Source organism: Schistocerca piceifrons, unplaced genomic scaffold (genome assembly GCF_021461385.2).
Source record: "Schistocerca piceifrons isolate TAMUIC-IGC-003096 unplaced genomic scaffold, iqSchPice1.1 HiC_scaffold_694, whole genome shotgun sequence".
Taxonomy (NCBI): Eukaryota; Metazoa; Arthropoda; class Insecta; order Orthoptera; family Acrididae; genus Schistocerca; species Schistocerca piceifrons.
Window position 1 is genome coordinate 98,260 of NW_025728942.1, and position 17,705 is coordinate 115,964.

A 17,705-nucleotide genomic window follows, 5' to 3' on the forward strand; every position below is an offset into this window, starting at 1 on the left:
AGCTGCCAAACGTGTAATGTTTCCTGTGTCGAAGGCAGGTGCACTCATTGCCCGCAAAGGAAACAGCACAACAAGGCGTGAGCGTCTGCTTGGTGAATTGTCGTAGAACAGTGCGTGGTGCAACGACAGGATTTGTAGGCACCTTTTGCTCTCATCATTGCTGGCGTCCGTCTCCACGAAATGCGTCCGGGGCACGCCGTTCTATAACGCGAGAGAGTGGATTTTTTACAGTTGTCGTCAGTTAACCGTGGGTGGCTCCTGCGTTCGCTGGAAAGAGCACTGCCGTCGTTATCCGGTGTGGTCTAGTGGCTAGGATACCTGGCTCTCACCCAGGAGGCCCGGGTTCGATTCCCGGTACCGGAATCGCGCGTTTTTGTTGCTCCTCTTATGCGACTTGTCTCGACTTTGCTCGACTGACGCTACGCTGACGCGTGCAGAAAGCTACGTTAAGTATGATTCACGGCAACACCTGACGGCGAGAGAGATGAAGCGTCTATCCACTTGTTATCCAGCCACATACCTGTAGTCAAGAGGCTTGGGGGACTGCAAGACATTGCCACGGAGGTGAATGCAGCTAACCACTGTAGTTAGTGTCCTGACAGCGCAGGCACGTTCATTTGCTCGTATACATGTGATGGAGACCGTGTCTCACACTGCTGTGGCGTACACCTTGGCCTAGGCTCTGCTGTGTATCGCCACTTGCATTACAGGCAGCTGCTTTCGCGGGCGCGTCCGTGGCCGTGATCGTCTAGTGGTTAGGACATTGCGTTGTGGCCGCAATAACCCAGGTTCGAATCCTGGTCACGGCAATTTTGAAAGTTTTGCCTTGCTGCCGTTGCAATGACGAGTACTCGAAATGACAGTACTCTCTTGATTTTTTCACTCGTGTTCCGCAGGCCGCAGTTTGCCCTACCACTTCATCCCCAACACGTAATGTCGCCTCCCAGAGCGCAGACGTCCGCTGCTCTCTGTAGTCGAAAAGGGCAGTTGTTTGAAGTGCGATGGATGAGCAGCCAGTCCCAGCAGAACAGGAAGCTGTGGCGTGCACTGTTTGTACAAATGCTAGGAACACTGGCGCACCAAGCAGCGCATGTAGCGTGGCCGAGCGCTTTAAGGCGCTGGTTTAAGGCACCAGACTCTCTGTAGGCGCGGTTTCGAATCCCGTAGCTGCCGGGGGCTTTGCTGTGATCGCGTTAAGCTGCCGCTTTTTCTTCAAGTGTAACCTCCTTGAGCTCACATATGTTTGATACATGGAGCATTGTGGCTCCGCCTGACAGTTACAGCTACGATACTTTAGTGGTTACGGAAAGCCCAGGTTCGAAACCTGGTCACGGTACGAAAACGTCTCTTGACGCTTTCTCCTTAACTGCGACAGCTACAGACAAGTGGCGTCGCTACCATACGGCGGGCACGGCTTTTTCTTGCTGTGGATGGCCTAAAGAGACGCTTCCAGTGGGAGAGCAGTGGAAATACATGGCACGGCGATTGCCAAGATACTTCCATTTCGAAGTGATCTTTGTAGTACAAAGGAAACGTTTTGCGGCTGCTGCTCCAACGGTAACGTGGCCGAGCGGTCTAAGGCGCTGGTTTTAGGCACCAGTCTCTTCGGAGGCGTGGGTTCGAATCCCACCGTTGCCACTTTTTACGTCTCATTTTTGTGCCGTTGCGGTGTGTTCTCGTGGGGTAGGACGCAGCTCTTGTGACGCGCGTGCTGTGTAGGTAGCGTGGCCGAGCGGTCTAAGGCGCTGGTTTCAGGCACCATTCTCTTCGGAGGCGTGGGTTCCAATCCCACAGCTGCCAAACGTGTAATGTTTCCTGTGTCGAAGGCAGGTGCACTCATTGCCCGCAAAGGAAACAGCACAACAAGGCGTGAGCGTCTGCTTGGTGAATTGTCGTAGAACAGTGCGTGGTGCAACGACAGGATTTGTAGGCACCTTTTGCTCTCATCATTGCTGGCGTCCGTCTCCACGAAATGCGTCCGGGGCACGCCGTTCTATAACGCGAGAGAGTGGATTTTTTACAGTTGTCGTCAGTTAACCGTGGGTGGCTCCTGCGTTCGCTGGAAAGAGCACTGCCGTCGTTATCCGGTGTGGTCTAGTGGCTAGGATACCTGGCTCTCACCCAGGAGGCCCGGGTTCGATTCCCGGTACCGGAATCGCGCGTTTTTGTTGCTCCTCTTATGCGACTTGTCTCGACTTTGCTCGACTGACGCTACGCTGACGCGTGCAGAAAGCTACGTTAAGTATGATTCACGGCAACACCTGACGGCGAGAGAGATGAAGCGTCTATCCACTTGTTATCCAGCCACATACCTGTAGTCAAGAGGCTTGGGGGACTGCAAGACATTGCCACGGAGGTGAATGCAGCTAACCACTGTAGTTAGTGTCCTGACAGCGCAGGCACGTTCATTTGCTCGTATACATGTGATGGAGACCGTGTCTCACACTGCTGTGGCGTACACCTTGGCCTAGGCTCTGCTGTGTATCGCCACTTGCATTACAGGCAGCTGCTTTCGCGGGCGCGTCCGTGGCCGTGATCGTCTAGTGGTTAGGACATTGCGTTGTGGCCGCAATAACCCAGGTTCGAATCCTGGTCACGGCAATTTTGAAAGTTTTGCCTTGCTGCCGTTGCAATGACGAGTACTCGAAATGACAGTACTCTCTTGATTTTTTCACTCGTGTTCCGCAGGCCGCAGTTTGCCCTACCACTTCATCCCCAACACGTAATGTCGCCTCCCAGAGCGCAGACGTCCGCTGCTCTCTGTAGTCGAAAAGGGCAGTTGTTTGAAGTGCGATGGATGAGCAGCCAGTCCCAGCAGAACAGGAAGCTGTGGCGTGCACTGTTTGTACAAATGCTAGGAACACTGGCGCACCAAGCAGCGCATGTAGCGTGGCCGAGCGCTTTAAGGCGCTGGTTTAAGGCACCAGACTCTCTGTAGGCGCGGTTTCGAATCCCGTAGCTGCCGGGGGCTTTGCTGTGATCGCGTTAAGCTGCCGCTTTTTCTTCAAGTGTAACCTCCTTGAGCTCACATATGTTTGATACATGGAGCATTGTGGCTCCGCCTGACAGTTACAGCTACGATACTTTAGTGGTTACGGAAAGCCCAGGTTCGAAACCTGGTCACGGTACGAAAACGTCTCTTGACGCTTTCTCCTTAACTGCGACAGCTACAGACAAGTGGCGTCGCTACCATACGGCGGGCACGGCTTTTTCTTGCTGTGGATGGCCTAAAGAGACGCTTCCAGTGGGAGAGCAGTGGAAATACATGGCACGGCGATTGCCAAGATACTTCCATTTCGAAGTGATCTTTGTAGTACAAAGGAAACGTTTTGCGGCTGCTGCTCCAACGGTAACGTGGCCGAGCGGTCTAAGGCGCTGGTTTTAGGCACCAGTCTCTTCGGAGGCGTGGGTTCGAATCCCACCGTTGCCACTTTTTACGTCTCATTTTTGTGCCGTTGCGGTGTGTTCTCGTGGGGTAGGACGCAGCTCTTGTGACGCGCGTGCTGTGTAGGTAGCGTGGCCGAGCGGTCTAAGGCGCTGGTTTCAGGCACCATTCTCTTCGGAGGCGTGGGTTCCAATCCCACAGCTGCCAAACGTGTAATGTTTCCTGTGTCGAAGGCAGGTGCACTCATTGCCCGCAAAGGAAACAGCACAACAAGGCGTGAGCGTCTGCTTGGTGAATTGTCGTAGAACAGTGCGTGGTGCAACGACAGGATTTGTAGGCACCTTTTGCTCTCATCATTGCTGGCGTCCGTCTCCACGAAATGCGTCCGGGGCACGCCGTTCTATAACGCGAGAGAGTGGATTTTTTACAGTTGTCGTCAGTTAACCGTGGGTGGCTCCTGCGTTCGCTGGAAAGAGCACTGCCGTCGTTATCCGGTGTGGTCTAGTGGCTAGGATACCTGGCTCTCACCCAGGAGGCCCGGGTTCGATTCCCGGTACCGGAATCGCGCGTTTTTGTTGCTCCTCTTATGCGACTTGTCTCGACTTTGCTCGACTGACGCTACGCTGACGCGTGCAGAAAGCTACGTTAAGTATGATTCACGGCAACACCTGACGGCGAGAGAGATGAAGCGTCTATCCACTTGTTATCCAGCCACATACCTGTAGTCAAGAGGCTTGGGGGACTGCAAGACATTGCCACGGAGGTGAATGCAGCTAACCACTGTAGTTAGTGTCCTGACAGCGCAGGCACGTTCATTTGCTCGTATACATGTGATGGAGACCGTGTCTCACACTGCTGTGGCGTACACCTTGGCCTAGGCTCTGCTGTGTATCGCCACTTGCATTACAGGCAGCTGCTTTCGCGGGCGCGTCCGTGGCCGTGATCGTCTAGTGGTTAGGACATTGCGTTGTGGCCGCAATAACCCAGGTTCGAATCCTGGTCACGGCAATTTTGAAAGTTTTGCCTTGCTGCCGTTGCAATGACGAGTACTCGAAATGACAGTACTCTCTTGATTTTTTCACTCGTGTTCCGCAGGCCGCAGTTTGCCCTACCACTTCATCCCCAACACGTAATGTCGCCTCCCAGAGCGCAGACGTCCGCTGCTCTCTGTAGTCGAAAAGGGCAGTTGTTTGAAGTGCGATGGATGAGCAGCCAGTCCCAGCAGAACAGGAAGCTGTGGCGTGCACTGTTTGTACAAATGCTAGGAACACTGGCGCACCAAGCAGCGCATGTAGCGTGGCCGAGCGCTTTAAGGCGCTGGTTTAAGGCACCAGACTCTCTGTAGGCGCGGTTTCGAATCCCGTAGCTGCCGGGGGCTTTGCTGTGATCGCGTTAAGCTGCCGCTTTTTCTTCAAGTGTAACCTCCTTGAGCTCACATATGTTTGATACATGGAGCATTGTGGCTCCGCCTGACAGTTACAGCTACGTTACTTTAGTGGTTACGGAAAGCCCAGGTTCGAAACCTGGTCACGGTACGAAAACGTCTCTTGACGCTTTCTCCTTAACTGCGACAGCTACAGACAAGTGGCGTCGCTACCATACGGCGGGCACGGCTTTTTCTTGCTGTGGATGGCCTAAAGAGACGCTTCCAGTGGGAGAGCAGTGGAAATACATGGCACGGCGATTGCCAAGATACTTCCATTTCGAAGTGATCTTTGTAGTACAAAGGAAACGTTTTGCGGCTGCTGCTCCAACGGTAACGTGGCCGAGCGGTCTAAGGCGCTGGTTTTAGGCACCAGTCTCTTCGGAGGCGTGGGTTCGAATCCCACCGTTGCCACTTTTTACGTCTCATTTTTGTGCCGTTGCGGTGTGTTCTCGTGGGGTAGGACGCAGCTCTTGTGACGCGCGTGCTGTGTAGGTAGCGTGGCCGAGCGGTCTAAGGCGCTGGTTTCAGGCACCATTCTCTTCGGAGGCGTGGGTTCCAATCCCACAGCTGCCAAACGTGTAATGTTTCCTGTGTCGAAGGCAGGTGCACTCATTGCCCGCAAAGGAAACAGCACAACAAGGCGTGAGCGTCTGCTTGGTGAATTGTCGTAGAACAGTGCGTGGTGCAACGACAGGATTTGTAGGCACCTTTTGCTCTCATCATTGCTGGCGTCCGTCTCCACGAAATGCGTCCGGGGCACGCCGTTCTATAACGCGAGAGAGTGGATTTTTTACAGTTGTCGTCAGTTAACCGTGGGTGGCTCCTGCGTTCGCTGGAAAGAGCACTGCCGTCGTTATCCGGTGTGGTCTAGTGGCTAGGATACCTGGCTCTCACCCAGGAGGCCCGGGTTCGATTCCCGGTACCGGAATCGCGCGTTTTTGTTGCTCCTCTTATGCGACTTGTCTCGACTTTGCTCGACTGACGCTACGCTGACGCGTGCAGAAAGCTACGTTAAGTATGATTCACGGCAACACCTGACGGCGAGAGAGATGAAGCGTCTATCCACTTGTTATCCAGCCACATACCTGTAGTCAAGAGGCTTGGGGGACTGCAAGACATTGCCACGGAGGTGAATGCAGCTAACCACTGTAGTTAGTGTCCTGACAGCGCAGGCACGTTCATTTGCTCGTATACATGTGATGGAGACCGTGTCTCACACTGCTGTGGCGTACACCTTGGCCTAGGCTCTGCTGTGTATCGCCACTTGCATTACAGGCAGCTGCTTTCGCGGGCGCGTCCGTGGCCGTGATCGTCTAGTGGTTAGGACATTGCGTTGTGGCCGCAATAACCCAGGTTCGAATACTGGTCACGGCAATTTTGAAAGTTTTGCCTTGCTGCCGTTGCAATGACGAGTACTCGAAATGACAGTACTCTCTTGATTTTTTCACTCGTGTTCCGCAGGCCGCAGTTTGCCCTACCACTTCATCCCCAACACGTAATGTCGCCTCCCAGAGCGCAGACGTCCGCTGCTCTCTGTAGTCGAAAAGGGCAGTTGTTTGAAGTGCGATGGATGAGCAGCCAGTCCCAGCAGAACAGGAAGCTGTGGCGTGCACTGTTTGTACAAATGCTAGGAACACTGGCGCACCAAGCAGCGCATGTAGCGTGGCCGAGCGCTTTAAGGCGCTGGTTTAAGGCACCAGACTCTCTGTAGGCGCGGTTTCGAATCCCGTAGCTGCCGGGGGCTTTGCTGTGATCGCGTTAAGCTGCCGCTTTTTCTTCAAGTGTAACCTCCTTGAGCTCACATATGTTTGATACATGGAGCATTGTGGCTCCGCCTGACAGTTACAGCTACGATACTTTAGTGGTTACGGAAAGCCCAGGTTCGAAACCTGGTCACGGTACGAAAACGTCTCTTGACGCTTTCTCCTTAACTGCGACAGCTACAGACAAGTGGCGTCGCTACCATACGGCGGGCACGGCTTTTTCTTGCTGTGGATGGCCTAAAGAGACGCTTCCAGTGGGAGAGCAGTGGAAATACATGGCACGGCGATTGCCAAGATACTTCCATTTCGAAGTGATCTTTGTAGTACAAAGGAAACGTTTTGCGGCTGCTGCTCCAACGGTAACGTGGCCGAGCGGTCTAAGGCGCTGGTTTTAGGCACCAGTCTCTTCGGAGGCGTGGGTTCGAATCCCACCGTTGCCACTTTTTACGTCTCATTTTTGTGCCGTTGCGGTGTGTTCTCGTGGGGTAGGACGCAGCTCTTGTGACGCGCGTGCTGTGTAGGTAGCGTGGCCGAGCGGTCTAAGGCGCTGGTTTCAGGCACCATTCTCTTCGGAGGCGTGGGTTCCAATCCCACAGCTGCCAAACGTGTAATGTTTCCTGTGTCGAAGGCAGGTGCACTCATTGCCCGCAAAGGAAACAGCACAACAAGGCGTGAGCGTCTGCTTGGTGAATTGTCGTAGAACAGTGCGTGGTGCAACGACAGGATTTGTAGGCACCTTTTGCTCTCATCATTGCTGGCGTCCGTCTCCACGAAATGCGTCCGGGGCACGCCGTTCTATAACGCGAGAGAGTGGATTTTTTACAGTTGTCGTCAGTTAACCGTGGGTGGCTCCTGCGTTCGCTGGAAAGAGCACTGCCGTCGTTATCCGGTGTGGTCTAGTGGCTAGGATACCTGGCTCTCACCCAGGAGGCCCGGGTTCGATTCCCGGTACCGGAATCGCGCGTTTTTGTTGCTCCTCTTATGCGACTTGTCTCGACTTTGCTCGACTGACGCTACGCTGACGCGTGCAGAAAGCTACGTTAAGTATGATTCACGGCAACACCTGACGGCGAGAGAGATGAAGCGTCTATCCACTTGTTATCCAGCCACATACCTGTAGTCAAGAGGCTTGGGGGACTGCAAGACATTGCCACGGAGGTGAATGCAGCTAACCACTGTAGTTAGTGTCCTGACAGCGCAGGCACGTTCATTTGCTCGTATACATGTGATGGAGACCGTGTCTCACACTGCTGTGGCGTACACCTTGGCCTAGGCTCTGCTGTGTATCGCCACTTGCATTACAGGCAGCTGCTTTCGCGGGCGCGTCCGTGGCCGTGATCGTCTAGTGGTTAGGACATTGCGTTGTGGCCGCAATAACCCAGGTTCGAATCCTGGTCACGGCAATTTTGAAAGTTTTGCCTTGCTGCCGTTGCAATGACGAGTACTCGAAATGACAGTACTCTCTTGATTTTTTCACTCGTGTTCCGCAGGCCGCAGTTTGCCCTACCACTTCATCCCCAACACGTAATGTCGCCTCCCAGAGCGCAGACGTCCGCTGCTCTCTGTAGTCGAAAAGGGCAGTTGTTTGAAGTGCGATGGATGAGCAGCCAGTCCCAGCAGAACAGGAAGCTGTGGCGTGCACTGTTTGTACAAATGCTAGGAACACTGGCGCACCAAGCAGCGCATGTAGCGTGGCCGAGCGCTTTAAGGCGCTGGTTTAAGGCACCAGACTCTCTGTAGGCGCGGTTTCGAATCCCGTAGCTGCCGGGGGCTTTGCTGTGATCGCGTTAAGCTGCCGCTTTTTCTTCAAGTGTAACCTCCTTGAGCTCACATATGTTTGATACATGGAGCATTGTGGCTCCGCCTGACAGTTACAGCTACGATACTTTAGTGGTTACGGAAAGCCCAGGTTCGAAACCTGGTCACGGTACGAAAACGTCTCTTGACGCTGTCTCCTTAACTGCGACAGCTACAGACAAGTGGCGTCGCTACCATACGGCGGGCACGGCTTTTTCTTGCTGTGGATGGCCTAAAGAGACGCTTCCAGTGGGAGAGCAGTGGAAATACATGGCACGGCGATTGCCAAGATACTTCCATTTCGAAGTGATCTTTGTAGTACAAAGGAAACGTTTTGCGGCTGCTGCTCCAACGGTAACGTGGCCGAGCGGTCTAAGGCGCTGGTTTTAGGCACCAGTCTCTTCGGAGTCGTGGGCCCGAACACATCGCGCGCTCGCTCCGGCGTGTCGGGCGGTGTTTACGTGTGCTTCGCGGTCGGCGGCGGTTCATCGCGGTGACTGTTTCTTCGCTGCACTAGTCAGCTGAACTGTAAGTTAACATGGATTCCGAAGACCGAGAAAATAATATCCAATGCGAGTTTGATAGAAACGTAACCCGACCGTCTGCTTTTGAAATTCATTCGTGGATGAAAAATGATTTGAAAATTCCTGAAAGTGATGTGTTAGGCTTGCAATTAGACGCGTTCCTGAACTCTTTGTTTGTAAAATTGAAATGTCCGGAATTGTGCGATGCCCTTGTCAGTGAAAACGGTGGCGTACGTAAATTCAAACACTCTGATGGGACAATTAGCAATGTGACTCTGTCGAATGCTGGATTTGGTATTCGAAATGTTCGGGTATTCAATCTGCCGTTTGAGACTAGGAATGAGACAATAGCTCGTAGCCTTATGCCTTATGGCACAGTTTTGTCGATTACGAAGGAAAAGTGGTCGTCCGCTTACATATATCAGGTTGAGAACGGTATCCGTAGTGTCAAGATGATTGTGAGGAAGCACGTTCCCTCGTTTTTGGTTATGGCCGGCCACCGAGCTTTTATTTCGTATAGTGGTCAGCCGCAAACGTGTTCCTATTGCAATGCCACCGACCATTTTCGGCAAAATTGTCCTCGGCGTAGGCGCCCTGTGCAGCTACCGCCCCGTGGGCAAGATGACGACGCGTCGTACGCGGCCGTGTTGTTAGGTGTTCCCCGTTCACCGGCACGTTCCGCAGAAACGGCAACGCCTTTAGTTGATGCGGTCGCGATGGATGTCGATGCCACTGCAACCGGACTTGATTCTGTTCAAAACATGTCCGTTTCTTCTCAGTCAGTTCCCGTAGCTACTGTATTGCTTCCGCCTCCGGCTGGGCCAGTAGTTCCGGAGCGGACCGGATCAGAACCCGTTCAGGTGGTTACCCCCCCTGTTGCTGTTGTGGATTCGTCACCTTCTACTTCCGTGCTTCAGGGTGTTCCGGACGCGGCTCCTGCCTCACAGGAACCAAAGCCCAGGCGTGAAAGTGTTTCGGAGAGGCGTGGCAATACTGACCGCTTCCGCAGTGCCAGTAGTTCGCGGATTTTAGACACACGGTCTTTTTCTCGCGGAGAACGCAGCCCGTCTCCGGAATGGAAGCAGGTTCCCCGTCCGAAGTCAAAACAAAAGCAAAAATCTGTGCAAAAGCCGGCGCACAAGCCCTTGCCCCGCCCCGTAGTCGAATCACGGCCGTCGGTTGCGACGGGGCGTCGTCCACAGCGTCCTGTGGCGAGCAGTCAGCCGGCGCCTACGACAAGTGTGTCGGCAGACAGGCGGGAACAGGTTGTCCAGCAGTTAAAGGAAATGTTGCACCACTCTGATGTAAATCTAGCAATGGACACTACGACGTCTCAGGCAACGAACCCGGCACAACTTTCGGTTAAGCGTAAGGCGGAAGACACCCCCCAGCGTCGCACGCGTCCCCCTTCACAGGATTCCGCGTCCGCACCTCCCACACAAGAACCGCCTACTTCAGCTGCACCGTTTGAACGTTGTGACTGGGCGGACGATATGGAGGAGGAGGGTGGGTCCACTCCTGTCGTCTAATTTGTTTTCTTTGTTTTTCCCTGTTGTTTATGGTAGCAAGCCCTCCATCAGTTGTGGCTACTATTAATCTTAATAAGTTGGAGTCGCCTGTGAAGTTTGCAAGTTTTGTGGGTTTTATAAATTACATTGCTGCTGATGTAGTGTTTTTGCAGGAGGTTGTGATAGATATACTTCACTCCATTCCGGGCTATCAAGTGCTCTTGAACTTTGATATCGAGTGTAATTGTGGTACTGCCATATTAATTCGTGTTGGTCATAATTATAGTAATGTCGCTACAATTCCTAACGGTCGTGGTGTAGCCTGCACGATCAACAACGTACGATATATTAACGTGTACGCCCCTTCTGGTGCCGACGGGCAGCCACGTCGCCGTGTGTTTTATAGCAGTGACATTTGTCACCTTTTACAGGGCCCCCACCTGCCCGTAGTCATGGGCGGCGATTTTAATTGCGTGCTGGACGATAGAGATCAGGAGCCACGGCCTTATAAGTGCCTAGAATTACAGACGCTCGTTACTGAGATGAATTTAATTGACTCGTGGTGTTATTTACACCCGCGGGACGTGGGCTTTACTTTCTTTTATCCCACGGGAAGGAGTCGGCTCGATAGGATTTATGTTTCTCGTGATAAACAGCACTGTCTTACGGACTCCTCTGTTCACCCCGTGATTTTTTCCGATCATTGTGCGTATGTCTGCCGCTTTCATTCTCTATTGGCGGGTAAACCCCGCGCCAGTCGATTATGGAAGTTTAATGTGCGACATCTCTCACACCCACATTTTGCGCCGGTTATCGTGCGTGTGTGGCAGAGGGTGCTAAAATATCGCGGTCTCTATGCCTCCACTTTGTCTTGGTGGGTCGAATTTGTTAAGCCGGCATTACGCAAGGCCATCCTGGAGTTCGGTCAGGATGTTGCTCACTGGGAGCGTTCTACATTGCACTTTTACGAGAGCTGTTTAAATGATGCCATCCACCTGCACACAACTAATCCCGCTCTTCGGATGGCGACAATTCGGCGTATCAAACTCCGTCTTCTGGATTTGAAAAGGGAATCGTTACGCGGATCTGTCGTACGGAGCCGAGCCCCCGGGGCGCTTGCTGATGAAGCGCCTTCCGTGTTTCATCAGCTGCGCGAACGCCGGCGCGCGAAGCGACGTTACGTCACAGAGCTGGAATCAGCTGACGGTGCGCGGCTTAATAGCCAGGCGGCAATTCTTGCCGAGGCCCACCGTCACTTCATCGAACTTTTCAGTGAGAAATACACTGATACTGCCGCGATTTCAGAGCTTCTCCACGACGTTCCGTACGTCTTATCCGTAGCGGATCGCCGTCGCCTCACAGAAAACTTTACTGTGGACGAAGTGAGTGATGTCCTAAAACTGTGTTCCCAGAATAAATCACCGGGCGCTGATGGGTTGCCACCGGAATTTTATTTGCATTTTTGGCACTTGTTTGGCTCGGCCCTGACTGATGTTTTTAATGAAATTTTAAATGGTGTGGATGTTCCTGCGTCCTTCCTGGAAGGGATTGTGGTCTTGGCTCCTAAGGTTCCAGTCGCCAGGAAACTGTGCAATCTTAGACCCATCACCCTTCTTAATGGTGACTACAAACTCTTCACCAAATGTGTCTCCTCACGCTTGAAGCTGGTCATGAAAAAACTGATTAGTCCCTTTCAATACTGTGCAGTGCCTCAACGCACTCTCTATGGTGCTGTGTCCACATACCGAGATGCCATTGCCTATGCTTCGACGAATAGGATTCCTTTTGGCATTTTATCCATCGATTTTGCAATGGCTTTTGACAGAGTTAGCCACCTATATCTCCGGCGAGTGCTCCAGAAGTTTGGTTTCGGTGTAAAGTATATAACTATGATTTTTAACCTTTTCAAAAATTCCACCTCACGGATTAGTATCAATGGATTTTTGTCGGAACCTGTTCCGCTCTGCTGTTCAGTCAAACAAGGGTGCCCTCTGTCAATGGCGCTTTACGCAATCTCCTTAGATCCTTTGTTGCGTAAGTTGCACAGTGTTTGTAGGGGAATCCGTATTGGGGATGAGAAGCACGTTTGTCGCGCCTATGCTGACGACCTTGGCCTCTTGGTGTCCTCGGCTACCGATTTTGATACAATACGCGCTGTTCTTACACAGTATGAACGTGCATCCGGTGCGAGCATCAATACCCGTAAGACGGTTTTTCTGCCTATTTATGCAGCGACACGTGGCTTCAAACGCCCATGGTTTACAGTGAAGCAGGAACACAAGATTTTGGGTGTTCGCTTTCAAGCCAATCTGTTACAGACTGCGTCCTACAACTGGCGTATTGTCTTAAATGGCATACGAGCTATGGCTAGTCTGTCCGCTACTCGCACCCTTGCATTAACACAGCGGGTGATTTTAATAAATGTTTTCTTGCTCAGCAAAGCCTGGTACCTCGCACAATTATTTCAGGTACCCAAGAATTTGGGCAGAGCCATAACACAGGCAGTCTATTGGCTACTGTGGCGGGGACATATTTTCAAGGTGTCTTACGAAACATGTACTTTACCGCGCGAACAGGGTGGGCTCGGGCTCATTCATTTTGCTATGAAAGCCGCAGCGTTGCTCCTTCATCGGACGAGCGTCACTATTGAACAGGATCCGTCGAGCCCCACAGCTGTTCTGTTCGCTATTCATCGTCCACTTTCTGACGTAGCACCTCTAGACCCGACTACAATACCGTTTCAGCTGCGTTATGTTCGAGAATACTACATTCAAAAAAGTTATCTCGCCGCCGACGTACTCGACCCTCGCACACGGACTGTGAAACGTGTCTACCAGGGACTAAGAGGACGGCCAGTCGGTAATAAGATGGAGGCGCGCTACCCGCGATCTGCGTGGAGGACGGTGTGGGCTCATGTTCACGCTCCCTTCCTGTCAGCGGACGTCAGCAGCTTTTGGTACCAAGTGGTTAACCGAATTCTGCCCACCAACGAAAAGCTGCGCCGCATTCACTTATCTCCATCGAGCTTGTGTGAAGACTGTCGCCAAGACGACACCTTAGACCATCGTTTCGTGTGCCTGAGGTCACAGTCGGCTTGGAACATTGCCGTCAGGATGCTCGCACTTATCAACCGGACCAGCGCTGCCGCCTTTTCTGCGGACACGGCATTGATCCCGGACTTCAACCCATATCCGCATACGAAGCGTGCCGCCACTGCGTGGATCGTGGCTCACACTGTGTTCGCCCTCCTGCAATTGCGACTTACGGACGACTATGCCTATCTGGTTTATTTGTCCACGCAACATGACCTCACTAAAACCAGGAAAGACTATGACAAAATCTTTGCCAATTTTCTGCACATTGCACTCGCATTTGCCCACGACAAACTGTTGTAAGCAACACTTCACTGCTGCGACTTTTCTTTACTTCTGTGTTTTGCATTGTCTCCGGGCCCGGATACATAGTTAATGCAAATTGAATACTACAGGAACAGTGAATCATTCAACAAGTACGATGCTTACGCTTGTGCCGGACTGCAACGTGGAAACGACGACGAAAAGTTTAACACAGTTTTATCCTATGTTCGTGTGTGTTTGTGTTTCGTTGTGGTTTAGTGATTTCTTTATGTTTTATTTATTTTTTTTTACACCGTCTGGTTCCTCCGTCATCGGCGTACATTCAAGGATGCGTTACGCACCGCGCTGCCACGGAGATTGTTTGGTTTTGAAGAAAAGAGGATTTTTTACTTTCTTTTTCTTACGTCGGCGAGGATTGTGTTTTCCTTCTCGTTTTCCGCCGGACAGTTTTCGGAAAGTTCGGGAGTCTACTCATTCCTTTGACATGTGTGGATACTTTTAAATTTTTGTGACTTTTTTCATTACTTATTTTAATGGCCGCTCCGAAGCATTTTGAACAACAAATCATGGGACGTGTGAAGGGTGTTCCTTCCCTGTGACTGAGAGGACTAACTCAGGCAGTTTTGATTTTTTATTCTTTTTTTCAATTTTATTCTTTCCTTTACTGAATTTAGGTGGACAGCGCCTCATGCGCTGTTATTCTTTCATTTTTTATTTTAAGGCGTGTAGGCGCAAAGCTACTGCTTGCTGTCATTATAGGCCTGCACTTTCACTTCAAGAGGTTTTAGTTTTCCTTCGATGCTTCGTTCGCGGTGAACAGCCACAAGAAACTTTCCTCAAAGCAATCCAGTATCTCCGATTTCCTCACTTCATCTTGAACACCAACGTCTTCCAAGGAACCATACCGAGAAGTTTACGGTTTTCAACTGAATGGACAGTGCAACAATTCGTCTTTTCTGTTTGCAAGCAGCACCGTTTTATTTTATAGCTGAAGAAGCTCGCCGAAGAAGGCAAAATTGGAGAGCGCAAGGCCGGGCTATAAGGGGAGTTGGGAGGCCAAAAACAAAAAAAAAAAAAAAAAAAAAAAAAAAAAAAAAAAAAAAAAAAAAAAAGTTGCCACTTTTTACGTCTCATTTTTGTGCCGTTGCGGTGTGTTCTCGTGGGGTAGGACGCAGCTCTTGTGACGCGCGTGCTGTGTAGGTAGCGTGGCCGAGCGATCTAAGGCGCTGGTTTCAGGCACCATTCTCTTCGGAGGCGTGGGTTCCAATCCCACAGCTGCCAAACGTGTAATGTTTCCTGTGTCGAAGGCAGGTGCACTCATTGCCCGCAAAGGAAACAGCACAACAAGGCGTGAGCGTCTGCTTGGTGAATTGTCGTAGAACAGTGCGTGGTGCAACGACAGGATTTGTAGGCACCTTTTGCTCTCATCATTGCTGGCGTCCGTCTCCACGAAATGCGTCCGGGGCACGCCGTTCTATAACGCGAGAGAGTGGATTTTTTACAGTTGTCGTCAGTTAACCGTGGGTGGCTCCTGCGTTCGCTGGAAAGAGCACTGCCGTCGTTATCCGGTGTGGTCTAGTGGCTAGGATACCTGGCTCTCACCCAGGAGGCCCGGGTTCGATTCCCGGTACCGGAATCGCGCGTTTTTGTTGCTCCTCTTATGCGACTTGTCTCGACTTTGCTCGACTGACGCTACGCTGACGCGTGCAGAAAGCTACGTTAAGTATGATTCACGGCAACACCTGACGGCGAGAGAGATGAAGCGTCTATCCACTTGTTATCCAGCCACATACCTGTAGTCAAGAGGCTTGGGGGACTGCAAGACATTGCCACGGAGGTGAATGCAGCTAACCACTGTAGTTAGTGTCCTGACAGCGCAGGCACGTTCATTTGCTCGTATACATGTGATGGAGACCGTGTCTCACACTGCTGTGGCGTACACCTTGGCCTAGGCTCTGCTGTGTATCGCCACTTGCATTACAGGCAGCTGCTTTCGCGGGCGCGTCCGTGGCCGTGATCGTCTAGTGGTTAGGACATTGCGTTGTGGCCGCAATAACCCAGGTTCGAATCCTGGTCACGGCAATTTTGAAAGTTTTGCCTTGCTGCCGTTGCAATGACGAGTACTCGAAATGACAGTACTCTCTTGATTTTTTCACTCGTGTTCCGCAGGCCGCAGTTTGCCCTACCACTTCATCCCCAACACGTAATGTCGCCTCCCAGAGCGCAGACGTCCGCTGCTCTCTGTAGTCGAAAAGGGCAGTTGTTTGAAGTGCGATGGATGAGCAGCCAGTCCCAGCAGAACAGGAAGCTGTGGCGTGCACTGTTTGTACAAATGCTAGGAACACTGGCGCACCAAGCAGCGCATGTAGCGTGGCCGAGCGCTTTAAGGCGCTGGTTTAAGGCACCAGACTCTCTGTAGGCGCGGTTTCGAATCCCGTAGCTGCCGGGGGCTTTGCTGTGATCGCGTTAAGCTGCCGCTTTTTCTTCAAGTGTAACCTCCTTGAGCTCACATATGTTTGATACATGGAGCATTGTGGCTCCGCCTGACAGTTACAGCTACGATACTTTAGTGGTTACGGAAAGCCCAGGTTCGAAACCTGGTCACGGTACGAAAACGTCTCTTGACGCTTTCTCCTTAACTGCGACAGCTACAGACAAGTGGCGTCGCTACCATACGGCGGGCACGGCTTTTTCTTGCTGTGGATGGCCTAAAGAGACGCTTCCAGTGGGAGAGCAGTGGAAATACATGGCACGGCGATTGCCAAGATACTTCCATTTCGAAGTGATCTTTGTAGTACAAAGGAAACGTTTTGCGGCTGCTGCTCCAACGGTAACGTGGCCGAGCGGTCTAAGGCGCTGGTTTTAGGCACCAGTCTCTTCGGAGGCGTGGGTTCGAATCCCACCGTTGCCACTTTTTACGTCTCATTTTTGTGCCGTTGCGGTGTGTTCTCGTGGGGTAGGACGCAGCTCTTGTGACGCGCGTGCTGTGTAGGTAGCGTGGCCGAGCGGTCTAAGGCGCTGGTTTCAGGCACCATTCTCTTCGGAGGCGTGGGTTCCAATCCCACAGCTGCCAAACGTGTAATGTTTCCTGTGTCGAAGGCAGGTGCACTCATTGCCCGCAAAGGAAACAGCACAACAAGGCGTGAGCGTCTGCTTGGTGAATTGTCGTAGAACAGTGCGTGGTGCAACGACAGGATTTGTAGGCACCTTTTGCTCTCATCATTGCTGGCGTCCGTCTCCACGAAATGCGTCCGGGGCACGCCGTTCTATAACGCGAGAGAGTGGATTTTTTACAGTTGTCGTCAGTTAACCGTGGGTGGCTCCTGCGTTCGCTGGAAAGAGCACTGCCGTCGTTATCCGGTGTGGTCTAGTGGCTAGGATACCTGGCTCTCACCCAGGAGGCCCGGGTTCGATTCCCGGTACCGGAATCGCGCGTTTTTGTTGCTCCTCTTATGCGACTTGTCTCGACTTTGCTCGACTGACGCTACGCTGACGCGTGCAGAAAGCTACGTTAAGTATGATTCACGGCAACACCTGACGGCGAGAGAGATGAAGCGTCTATCCACTTGTTATCCAGCCACATACCTGTAGTCAAGAGGCTTGGGGGACTGCAAGACATTGCCACGGAGGTGAATGCAGCTAACCACTGTAGTTAGTGTCCTGACAGCGCAGGCACGTTCATTTGCTCGTATACATGTGATGGAGACCGTGTCTCACACTGCTGTGGCGTACACCTTGGCCTAGGCTCTGCTGTGTATCGCCACTTGCATTACAGGCAGCTGCTTTCGCGGGCGCGTCCGTGGCCGTGATCGTCTAGTGGTTAGGACATTGCGTTGTGGCCGCAATAACCCAGGTTCGAATCCTGGTCACGGCAATTTTGAAAGTTTTGCCTTGCTGCCGTTGCAATGACGAGTACTCGAAATGACAGTACTCTCTTGATTTTTTC

At 52.1% G+C, this 17,705-nt stretch overlaps 19 non-coding genes across 19 annotated transcripts; all 19 read left to right on the forward strand.

The window, feature by feature from the left end:
- The first annotated feature begins 291 nt into the window (after nt 1-291).
- On the forward strand, nt 292-363 carry Trnae-cuc. The gene has a single exon. It is a non-coding gene; the product is annotated as a tRNA-Glu (tRNA).
- A 374-nt stretch (nt 364-737) lies between these two features.
- On the forward strand, nt 738-809 carry Trnah-gug. The gene has a single exon. It is a non-coding gene; the product is annotated as a tRNA-His (tRNA).
- Nucleotides 810-1,556: 747 nt separating this feature from the next.
- Nucleotides 1,557-1,638, forward strand: Trnal-uag. Its single transcript has one exon. It is a non-coding gene; the product is annotated as a tRNA-Leu (tRNA).
- A 445-nt stretch (nt 1,639-2,083) lies between these two features.
- Trnae-cuc lies at nt 2,084-2,155 on the forward strand. The gene has a single exon. It is a non-coding gene; the product is annotated as a tRNA-Glu (tRNA).
- A 374-nt stretch (nt 2,156-2,529) lies between these two features.
- On the forward strand, nt 2,530-2,601 carry Trnah-gug. Its single transcript has one exon. It is a non-coding gene; the product is annotated as a tRNA-His (tRNA).
- A 747-nt stretch (nt 2,602-3,348) lies between these two features.
- On the forward strand, nt 3,349-3,430 carry Trnal-uag. Its single transcript has one exon. It is a non-coding gene; the product is annotated as a tRNA-Leu (tRNA).
- A 445-nt stretch (nt 3,431-3,875) lies between these two features.
- Nucleotides 3,876-3,947, forward strand: Trnae-cuc. The gene has a single exon. It is a non-coding gene; the product is annotated as a tRNA-Glu (tRNA).
- A 374-nt stretch (nt 3,948-4,321) lies between these two features.
- On the forward strand, nt 4,322-4,393 carry Trnah-gug. The gene has a single exon. It is a non-coding gene; the product is annotated as a tRNA-His (tRNA).
- A 747-nt stretch (nt 4,394-5,140) lies between these two features.
- Trnal-uag lies at nt 5,141-5,222 on the forward strand. Its single transcript has one exon. It is a non-coding gene; the product is annotated as a tRNA-Leu (tRNA).
- A 445-nt stretch (nt 5,223-5,667) lies between these two features.
- Nucleotides 5,668-5,739, forward strand: Trnae-cuc. Its single transcript has one exon. It is a non-coding gene; the product is annotated as a tRNA-Glu (tRNA).
- Nucleotides 5,740-6,113: 374 nt separating this feature from the next.
- On the forward strand, nt 6,114-6,185 carry Trnah-gug. The gene has a single exon. It is a non-coding gene; the product is annotated as a tRNA-His (tRNA).
- Nucleotides 6,186-6,932: 747 nt separating this feature from the next.
- On the forward strand, nt 6,933-7,014 carry Trnal-uag. The gene has a single exon. It is a non-coding gene; the product is annotated as a tRNA-Leu (tRNA).
- Nucleotides 7,015-7,459: 445 nt separating this feature from the next.
- Nucleotides 7,460-7,531, forward strand: Trnae-cuc. The gene has a single exon. It is a non-coding gene; the product is annotated as a tRNA-Glu (tRNA).
- Nucleotides 7,532-7,905: 374 nt separating this feature from the next.
- Trnah-gug lies at nt 7,906-7,977 on the forward strand. Its single transcript has one exon. It is a non-coding gene; the product is annotated as a tRNA-His (tRNA).
- A 7,346-nt stretch (nt 7,978-15,323) lies between these two features.
- Trnae-cuc lies at nt 15,324-15,395 on the forward strand. The gene has a single exon. It is a non-coding gene; the product is annotated as a tRNA-Glu (tRNA).
- Nucleotides 15,396-15,769: 374 nt separating this feature from the next.
- Nucleotides 15,770-15,841, forward strand: Trnah-gug. The gene has a single exon. It is a non-coding gene; the product is annotated as a tRNA-His (tRNA).
- A 747-nt stretch (nt 15,842-16,588) lies between these two features.
- Nucleotides 16,589-16,670, forward strand: Trnal-uag. Its single transcript has one exon. It is a non-coding gene; the product is annotated as a tRNA-Leu (tRNA).
- Nucleotides 16,671-17,115: 445 nt separating this feature from the next.
- Trnae-cuc lies at nt 17,116-17,187 on the forward strand. Its single transcript has one exon. It is a non-coding gene; the product is annotated as a tRNA-Glu (tRNA).
- A 374-nt stretch (nt 17,188-17,561) lies between these two features.
- Trnah-gug lies at nt 17,562-17,633 on the forward strand. The gene has a single exon. It is a non-coding gene; the product is annotated as a tRNA-His (tRNA).
- Nucleotides 17,634-17,705: the final 72 nt, after the last annotated feature.